This window comes from Pararge aegeria, chromosome 1 (assembly GCF_905163445.1).
Source record: "Pararge aegeria chromosome 1, ilParAegt1.1, whole genome shotgun sequence".
NCBI lineage: Eukaryota > Metazoa > Arthropoda > Insecta > Lepidoptera > Nymphalidae > Pararge > Pararge aegeria.
Genome location: NC_053180.1, coordinates 15,941,348 through 15,952,600, shown reverse-complemented (window position 1 = coordinate 15,952,600; position 11,253 = coordinate 15,941,348). Strand labels below are relative to the sequence as shown.

At 35.8% G+C, this 11,253-nt stretch overlaps 1 non-coding gene across 1 annotated transcript; it reads right to left on the bottom strand.

Moving 5' to 3' along the window:
- Positions 1–1,560: 1,560 nt before the first annotated feature.
- On the bottom strand, positions 1,561–1,633 carry Trnam-cau. The gene has a single exon. It is a non-coding gene; the product is annotated as a tRNA-Met (tRNA).
- Positions 1,634–11,253: the final 9,620 nt, after the last annotated feature.

The window sequence follows — 11,253 nt, the reverse complement described above, 5'->3', positions numbered from 1 at the left end:
TACTAGCGAGGGTGGCCATTCACAAACCATGAGCCCAAACACAGTCTACTCTCTCTCTTGACGTTTCAAAAGTGCTTATTAATTAGGCCTACTTGAAATAAATAAATTTTGAATTTGAATCATTAACCAACTACGAGTATGACTCACAAAGTCGTGCAGCCAAGCGATTTAGCGCTTATTAGCGTTTTCACAGTGTATAAATGCATTATATAATATACTAGCTGTTGCCCGCGACTTCGTTTGCGTTTGATTTTGTTTTTAAAGTATTCAGTATCGCTAAGCCTTAAATGAGTATAGTAGTATATATATATAATATGTGACTGCCAATTAATTATAGACAAATAATTTGCAATAAAATAAAATTGCGACTATAATTAAAGATCTAAGCTATCCTATCTCTTAAGTTGGACCAGACTGCTCGCGGTGTGCCAATTTAATTTAAAATCGGTTAAGTAGTTTAGGAGTCCATCGCGGACAAACATCGTGACTGGAGATTTATATATATTAAGATGTCTCAAAATATTTCACAGACTAATTAATAAGGTTAAAAAATTAAAAAACAATTTAAAAATGCAATTAAAATAAAAAATAACGTTTTAAATATGAACGTCCAAGTTTGGGTAAATTTATTAATAATTATAATTATTTGATAATACAAGAAGTCAAGCATTTATTTCAAGTAGTACAATTAAAAGTGCCAATAATTTTACGCCTAAAGTGTATTTATAATGTCGCGTGGATAAGGAGGGTTTAATATAACTGTCATACATAACAGGTTAGTCCGTTATTAGACTTCATCATCACTTACCAACTGGTGTGTCTGCAGTCAGGGACTTACTTGTAGTGGAATAAAATAATAACCTCTTCGACCAGTGTCTGACAGCCGGTAAGCGCAGTGGTCAACGACCCTGCTCTCGCAGTCCAAGACCGTGGATTCGATTCCCACAACTAGAGAATGTTTATTTATTTATTTATACACTTTATTTGTACACCACAAAGAGGAAAAAAAAAACTATGGACACAACAAAAATAAACTTAAAAAGTAGGATACAAAGGGCGGCCTTATCGCTCAGTAGCGATCTCTTCCAGGCAACCTTAGGATTAGGAAAACCAAGGGAAACCGAGAATGTTTGTGAGATGAACATGAATGTTTTTAGTGTCTGGTTGTTTCTCTGTATATTATAAGTTTTTTTGTATATTATTTTCATCATTATCGTACCGGAACATCAAGGCGGCACGCCTTCGCCGATAGGGTGGGAACTAGTCACGTATGAATGTATTTATTATTAAATAGGTCAATCTTAGAAGTTTTATTAGGAACGTAGTTCGAAAACGTACCTAATGTATCCCTGGGAAGTCATGTTTTTTTACGCGTAGTAATAAATACGTGCAAAATAATTATAAGCAAATGCAATACCGAAACAAATTTGCTACAAAGATTTAGTAACGATGTTTTGTTCTTTATATACAAGTTATTTATACATAGAGATAGATAAAGTGGAGTAAAAATAAAAAATAAATAAAATAAAATAATTTGATATTGAATTGATAGTAAAAATATGCCCCGGGTGAGGATCGAACTCACGACCTTAAGATTATGAGACTTACGCGCTGCCTACTGCGCCACCGAGGCCTATGCATAATCCGATGAATGTATAGGTCAGATGACGTCGCATTTTATGCGGAACAACCTGCGCAATAGATATTTTTATAAATTGCTTACAACAAATTACCTCAATTATAAAACTAACGTAACGCTTATTTCAGTTTATAAACATAAACATACTTGTTTGTAACTATAAATATTTACGAATGCATAATATTATTATACCTACCACATAAAAACAAACAAAAGTGCTAACAAATACGTAATACAAATAGATTACTACATATTATTATATGCAAATAAATACATAGCCGTGTGGTGTCAGCAGATAAGAATACATTTGCTACCACTCCTACTCTTCCCGCGGGTGACATAATGGGTGACTTGTTTTAAATGTACACATTTTGTAAGCATAAGGAAACAGAACTCTGAAGGGTATTCCAAATCCACTTTTTACTAAGCCACAGCATTCACCACTACGCCAGGGAGATCCTCTTGTTTATGGTTCCTAGATTATTATGTACGAGCGTAGACAATTATCTTAAACACTCAATATACTATAATAAATCATCCCCACACATAGTGAGGGGAAAAATAACAATAGCAACAACAGTAGAGATTTATGACTTGCGCTTCACTTGTCACGGTACTGAATCACTTCTCGCTTGTATAATATTGATTCGGCATTATAAAAACAACAAAGGGTAGAAACTCACTCATAGCACGCCACTGAAAAGAGCCTTATATAATACATTTGCGTTGTCTATGGCCTACACTTTAAATAGCTTGATTTGAATTAAATCCGGTTACTCCGCTGCAAGACTTCGTGTATAACAATTATAATTATTGCAATACGAAACTTTACGTAAATGAGATATAAAATGAATACAATCAAATTAAATTTTGCAAAGAATAAATAGTGGTGTGCGTTTCCAGTTGACCTGAGTTTCTTCTCGACAGAATCTGTCTTCCAAACCCGTGGTAGAGTCCCTATAAACAGAGAGACTTAACGTTTCAAAAGAAGATGTAGGCCTACATGTTTTTTTTAATTTGCCATAAATAGCATAGAATAAAGCAAGGATATCGAGTTGTAATTTTTTTCCCTGACCTGACCCACTGATTTTCTGCGTCGGCTGCCAGCAAGGATATCGAGTTAATTTTTTTCCCTGACCTGATCACTGTTTTCTGCGTCGGCTGCCGTGCGCTGCCTATAATTTGCACCTCAGATGAAGTAGCTACTGAGCTCTGAACGGTCGCCTGATAGCCTAAAATCTAATATGTGACTATTTTTAAGCGCGTAGTTTTCATGTCCTCGTTGAGTAGGACCTCATTCTCATAACCGCGAACTTTTTGTTTTCATATTTCACTAAGCAAATAAGCCTAAGCATAATAATATAGGCGTTAAACTTTTATTATAACACTTCAGCGTGCTTGCCTTTTGTTAAACTTAGCTTTATTCCAGTGTTCGACATGCGGTTTCCTTGGGGCTTAGAGAACTTTAGCGTATGCGAGTAAGCCGCTCCGTTTCTGCTCCTCGCATACTTACGCTACCTATATCGGCTCGAATTTGTTGCAAACTACTTTAAATTTAATCCCAGCGATAACTCTAGCAAGCTATAATCGCGAAATTCCGTAGTAAGGCATCAATATTTGGTTTAATACTTACAGTGAATAATTATGTAAAAGTTTTTTAATTCAATTGCGTGTACAGAATTGTACATCATATATGTAATCCATCGAAGTGTAATTCAGTTTTTCACAAACCGCGTAGGAACCGAGGATTTTCTTTTTCGTAGATATGACGGCTGATTGACACATGGGGCAGCTACCCCGCTTTCTAAATACAAGGCTGTGGCTTCAAGGCGGCAAGGCAAGGCAAGCAACATCGAGAGCTTTGATGCCACAGACAACAGATATATACACACACACACACACAATACTCCGTCGTTATTGCGTCGGGGGTTTAAAAACGTGTTAGATATCTCTGTATTTAGTTAGATACACAATAAACAGAGCATTTAACAAAAAAAAATTATGAATGAGTTACTTTTCTAATAAATAATTGGGACTCTTTATTGGGTTTTAATAGTGTCACTGAAAATGAAAACCACTTTTATTATTGCATGATTGGAGGTAATTTCCCGAGGCAAAGTAAAAGTGCTTTAAGCGTACAACGAAATATATATTGTCATATACAACGTGTAACAGAATTACGAAATAATATTAGAGGGTGCACAAACATATTTTATAAGGACCCTGACCCTTGTCACCCTGTAAAAATGTTAAATCAAAAGAAGCATAGGTATTTATTTTTCCATACAAACGAATTCTAAATATTTACTTATGACAACCCTATTGAAGATAATCATTCATACAATTCAGTTTTCATTTTCACGCTGTATAAATACATATACTTTAAGAAAATACATAGACATAAAAAAATTAATACATATGTATATACGAATATATAATATATACCAGTCCATGTCCAGCTGTGAATGAACATTGGCTGATAATGATGATGGTGATACTATACCTAAATATATTAAAAAAAAACTTAATTTGATAAAACATTGTTAAAATAATTCTTATAAAGAGAGCTTAAGGCAAATAAATAATTAGGTGCTCATGTTTCAATAACTTACGGTTATTTTCGATACGAACCCACCGATAAGTGTTCGGTGAAATTTTTCCTAAAGGCTGTGGGTGTTTCATAAAAGATATCGAGGCCAGGTATCTTTTCAGGCAACTCGTTGCATTTCGCACATATACGTATAAAGGGCGCCTTTTTCCGCGATAGCGAAAGGGACATTATGGAAGTATTTAGTATATTTGCAACGTCGAGTGTACCGTCGTGTGTTGGACAGTCAAAGATACGATTTAGAAGGTAGCTACATTTAATTTTACTTTGAAGTATTTTATGTAAAACAACAGAACAATATAATTGAGAACTCTCAGGCATGCAGGTATCCTCATGATGTTTTCCTTCACCGTTATAAAAAGTTACATTTAATTGCATAAAACGCACATAACTCCGTTTCGGGGAGCCAACTCGAGACACTCCTAAAACATTGTAGTCGTCCACTAGGCTCATCTCTTCATAGGTAATATATATAGGGTATGAATGAATGAATGAATACCCTTTTATTGTACACCAAAGAAACAAAAAGTAGTTACAAAGATATAAATACAAATAAAGAGAGTCCAATTTGGTGGCCTTATCGCTATATAGCGATTTCTTCCGTTCGAGGGTATGTACGTTATAAGCCGTAACGCTCCACTGCTGGACTTTCCCAAAAGAAAGGTTTGCCCGTAATCACCACGCTGGGCAAACGGATTGGCGATCGCAGTAGATTCTAGTAGCACGTAGGATGCTACTACCCATTCTCCGTTATGTTCAAGGGAGCATAATTGAAAGTTTACACACGTATTAAATCACTGCCTCGACTCAAGGCGTTCAGTATTATTTTTTATTGAACTTCAAATTGCAATGCGCACTAATCAGCATCATAAAGGCATCGGCTCGCCTCGACAAAAACTTGCGAACCAAAAGTGCGTGATCAACTCCTCCCACGCTTCCAACCAGCAGCGCTTCATATCTCTCGCTTTCAATCCGTATGTTGAACTGGGACATACCGTGCGCTATTCTCTACATTTAACTTCAACCTTATTGGAACGAGGAGTCGCCCACACCTAGCTGTCAACTAGCTTTCAACGAGTCGTAAGCATAGCCACAACTGAGTCGGCCTACCGGAGTTGCTCATCCACTCCGGTTACGTGCTCGCAAGGCAGCGACGCGATAGGCGAGGCGGTGACGTTCCTTTTGCGAGTTGATATTTATTATTATATGTGTGATCGCCTTAAGTCCTTACGATGCTTTTAAAAGCCGGACGTATTTTTTCATTAATTACGATCTTGTATTTTCGGACACGACAACTTCCGAATATAATATTTTCACAATAATAATAATTCATGGTAGTAAAGTAAAATCCAAAATGCGGAATTATTCTTTTAATTAAAAGGTAGGTACACGGCGGGCGGAAATGTTTTAATTAACGGGAGATTTTGAATTATCTTTTTTTAATTTGTATGCTTATACGGCAGATATTTAATATTAATTTCTTGCTCGACAAGTTTAAATTTTGCGGGAAATAAATATGATAAATTATGAATAGGTAGGTTACCCATTAAATTAAGATCTTATTATATCTTTTCATTTTCACTCATCATTACTGTACCTATGTACAGTATTAATGCAATAGCGTAAGTTAAATTTGTAACTCTTTCACGCAGCAATTTTCGTCAGTATAACTTTAGAAGGGAAGAATAAATTCAGTACACGAAAGTAGATCCGCTAGCCAAGATAGTCATTTATATTTGATAGTTTGCGAATATTTCGATATTCATGGACGGCCCCATTCTCACTAGTTGACCCTCCTTTAATTTGCGCGTACCTTCTAGTTTAATGATGGAAAGTTGAATAATAGCCTATAGTAATTAAATGATAGCCTTGATAACTTTGTCAAGTAATTTTAACCTGAGGCAGTAACCAAACACCAAACTGCTCGCTAATTCCAAATAAGCATTCATGGGTCCATAAAAAAGTCGTTTGCGATCGGGACATCAGACTTTTGCCTGAGAATCTGTTTACTTTATCTGCGTTACGAGAATTTTATCGTCGAAAGTTCAAATTACGGTTTTAAATCTCAACCATAACACACTGTATCTTGTAATACATCTTGTAATGTATGGAATATTATGACTAGCTTGACTAACATACGTTGAGTAAGATTGTATAAAATGATGGGATGATTTAATGAATAAACTCAATATATTCTAAGTCATGATTGAATAAAACTCCAAAAACTAGCCTGTAGTCTCGAAACACTTAGAATTCGACTTTATAACTTCATTGTCTCTTAAGCTTTCCTTTTTGCATCACTTAACTCCAAATTTCTTATAAGGTTAACTAACTTATATCAAACTCTGCACATATTTACATCTCTTTATATCATTTCAAAACAGTCTAGTACTTACACCGCCACTGTATATCCGAAATTACAATACGCCCACTAAATTATTTAGCCCCCAAATGTAATTTTTTTTTGCTAAGGCCTTATTTAAGATTGAAAAAATTATGGTAGTTTTTATTTTTTACCCCAAATAAAATTGATTTCATTTATAAACTTTGTTGAAGAAATTGGGTTTATCCAGTAATGATAAGCAAGTTTGACTACGGTTTATTAAATTATGCGCTCAATTAACATTGTTTATTCCTGGTGCAAGAAAAATATGTTAGTTAGCCCCAACCAGGCCAGTCAGAGTCCTTCCCTCGTCCCGCAGTTATCACACGATATCGCTCTCTATACGGTTTCGACGGACGTTTGAATCACAATCCTTATTCTTTTGTAATAAGTAGGAAAAATATTTTGTTTCTAATAAATCTTTCTATTAAAAATACAGGTAAATGATAAAATCGGTCAGTAGTAATGGAAACAGGCTCTAATAAAATGTAATTAAGTTAATTGGTATAGGCTTTGTTCTCTTTTTACGTCTTCTTAGTGTGCAGTGCCAAGAACTGTGAGAACGGAACTTTTATAGCTCCTACAATGTTTCCTATAGCTTTAATGTAACTTGATTATTAAAATGTACCTTATACTGCATTCAAAGTGTGTTTTTGTTTCCTATTAATGTTTTGATATTAAATTAAATTATTAAGTCTTGTCAAAAAGATGTGGGTTAAAGCTTTCATTTTATATAATCAATAGCCTATAACAATCCACTGCTGGACTAAAGGCCTATACTTACGGAAGGGTTTGCTCCTTACCCCCACGCTGGGCAGAGGGGTTGGTAATCGCAGTAGGTAGTAGTAAAAGCAAAGAGGACGCTGCTGTCCGTTTTCCGTTATATTTCCGTATTTAGTTGCCTCGTATATTATGAAAATTAAGCTTAATTTGCTATACTCCGCGAACAGCAAGAGAGGTATGCCTTATCCTGCTTCCTTCCTCCTTCTTCCTTCCTTCTTTTGCTGCCTTCGGTATGGAGAGGTATGTAGGTGTCAGACGTTTGCCTTCTATGCAACTTGCTGTATAAAATTTCAGTTACTTTTATATATGACTTTCTATCGAAAATGTATTTTATACGTATATGAAAGTACGGTGTTATTTATAATTTCTTCAATCTTTATTCTCCACACCAAACAGATCTTAGGCAATGTACCCTATACGCACGTTTCTCTCCGAAACCGGAGCATCTTCAGGATACAGATTCTCCTGCTGTTTGCGGAGTATAGCAAATTAAGCTTAATTTTCATAATATATTATGGATTTCCGCAAAGTAACGCCTGCTTCTATCCGATTAGTTGCCTCGTACATCGGTAACTTAAATATTTATAAGTTATTTATACAACGTGTAAATGATACCCAAAGTAATACTTCAGAGGCTTTAAAAGAACGTTGTCTACTATCTCGGAGACTTAAAAGTCAAACCGAAAACCAAATAATTTTTAAGTAAACCACTGTCATAGTTTTTACTGGGAGAAATTAGATGGAGCTCTAACATCACATGCAAAATTAAAATCATGTGACTACTGTCACTATAACATTAGGTACCCGTCGAACAGCGGAGGTACTATGCCTGTGTCGGTCTTTTATCTTCAATAGGGTTGTCAAAATTAAACACTTATAATGTTTTGAATTCGTTTGTATGGAAAAATAAATATGCTTCTTTTGATTTAATATCTTTACAGGGTGATTTGTTATTAAATATGCTCGTGCATCCTTGAAAATTATGTCGTAGTTCGGTTGTACGTTGTATATTTATACATATATTTATAAAGGAAAATGAACAACACTTCAAAACAGTGTTAAAATATTATAATCTTTTAATTTAAATTTGTGTCTATTTCTATGTTTTCCATCAGTTAGTCCTTCAAAGTATAAAATTTTACCGGGGTGCATCCAACCATACAATAAAACGTTAAAGATTTTTTTGTGTGTCGATAATTGGTGTCCATGATGTGTCTTGTGCGACCTGAATTCAGAGTTTCCTTAACTGGACAGTCAATTAGTTGCCATTCCACCCTAACAAACATTGGTCCTCTGTGGTAAAAGCCCCTACCATTTCACATTTTAGCTTTACAACATAGTGTTTTGAGAATAAGCGGATTAGCACCATAGTGACCTCTAACATTACGAAGATCTTGTTGTGACAGCATAAAGACATCTGCCAATTGCAACTTTAAATACTATTTTATCACAGACTTCGAAAGACAGGGTTATATTTCATAAAATCTCATTGCGATGTAACAAAATGAGCAAAAGTCACAACACTTTTCACGAGAAATACCAAATTAGTAAAACTTGAATGACCTTCTTATTTGTTACAGCAAAAAAGTTCTTACCATTTGAACTCACTTTTTATGCATTTAACTTTTTAACAACTCAAAAAAAATGTAATGAAGCTGGGTCTTGTATATTATATAGGGATCCCAGGAGCATGATTATGATATAGTGGTAAAGTTCAAAGGCCCCGAGGTACGAGGTGCATCATTTGTAACGGTATGGTTTCGAAGGAGTTTAGTGGCTTGACATATGTGACTCGGAAGGTCTGCCATGGTAGTCGCCGCTGACTTGGTTGCAGTTCTGGGATCTAGTTGATAAGAGTCTGACAAACTCTGCCTGTTCCTTTCCGAGTGTATTGCTCATCATCGTCATCTCAGAAAGAGTAGGGTTTCAGTTGTAATCTACTAGCCAACCGAAGTATAGATTTGTGGACTTCACACGCCTTTGGAAACATCAAAAAGAACTCACGAGCGATATTTTTATTGCTTAAAATTGAGAAGCACATAACTTTAAATAGTTCGAGTTACAAGAGTATGCCAAGTTACTGAGTAGACTATCACCGCGTTTTGCTATGGCCGGTTTTTTTTTGTATGAAATTGTGATATTCATGAACATTTATTTCTCCTCGAAAAAAATGTTGGTAGGAGAGCCATGATTCTATGCAACTTGCTGTATAAAATTTCAGTTTCCTTTTATATATGGTGTGACTTTCTATCTAAAAATGTATTTAATACCTATATGGAAGTATAAAAAAATAAAAAGGTATACGTACGTACTATTTATTTATTATACAACTGTAGATTTTTACCGTCAGCGTTATCGTAAGTTGTAACATAGAAAATCAGGTAGATACACACTTAAGACGGGATATTTTTGTGAGTTCCCGTGGTACTGCACTTGAGATTCTCAATTTTAAGAGCGGCCAACAACTTGATAAATTACATTACAGTATGACAGCTCGACCGACTGGGGCCAAGACAAAGAAAGGCAAGAGTCACTATTGGCTGACCTGTTTCGCTACTGTTCTTCATACTGACATGCTTTATTTAAGTAAATAATTTAAGTTTAGTTCAATGGTCTTAATTAAACATTTATTAACAGTTACAAAATCTTACCCCTATGAATACAGCTGTCACCACCCCTCCTCTTCCAGAAAATGGCGTACGAGGCGACTGAGGAAATAAAACAAAAAACGAGCAGCAGCTCTTCTGTACTACTATTGCCATCTACTGCGATCATCAACCTGTCTGCCCAGTTTGGTGATTATGGGCAAATCATATTTTCACCCGGTAGAGTGTTAAGCATGTTTGACTACGGCTCAAGAGGTATATTCCCCGAGTCGGGATAGTCTTGTTACCATTATGGGTCAACCTCAGCCGAACTTCGAACTCCTGGGCAAAGGTTTCGTCTCTTCAAGAAAGATTTTCATAGCTTAGAATCTCTATTTAGTCTAACAGTAAACTGTTATAAGCTATTGATGATTCTTACCCGGTTGAGTGGGTAGCATATTTGACTATTGCTCACGAGGTCCTCGGCATCATCCACAAGTCGGGGTTATCCCGTTACCATTGTGGGTCAACCTCCGCCGAATGTCTAACACCTGGGCAAAGATTTTGTCTCTCAAAGAACAGAAGTACTTAAAGCTTTTGTAATCTACGCTGCTGCTGTTATAGGGTTCGTTGGATTCAACAATTATTATCACACGTTAGTGATAATATTATGGATGACCTCTCTTAGTAGGAGGTCCCTGGTCAACCCCGTTAGAGTTGACAATTTATAATATTTTTTTAGTAGTAGTTTTTTTTTTATTTATTAGTCCACCAATCGGCACTGGGCCAGCGTGGTGGACTACGGCATTAACCCCTTCCTATTATGGTAGGAGACCCGTGCCCTGTAGTGGGCCGGTAATGGGTTGATATGATGATGATGATGATATTTTCTTTCTGGTCTGGGCTATTGAGATGCTTTGGCCGATTTTTGGCTTACCTAACTTTGAGATCCAACGGAGACGCTGTGTAAAACAGTGTATTTTAGTTTTAGAAACACAAGCAATTTCGCAATAACACAAAACATCTATCTGTTCCAGTGAACAAAGAGTTCAACAGTTTTAAAGTACAATAACATCTCGAGGTTCATCCAACATTTGTCTAAATACTCAAACAGTGAGTGGCGCGTTCAGTTTTTTTCCAACGCAATATGCGGTGAAGTGCCCTCGGTGCCTTTTCATAGACGACTGTGAACAAGGACGGACTTGCAAGTTATAAACCCAGTTTAAAACGTATATTTCTAGTTATCGCTAAAGCT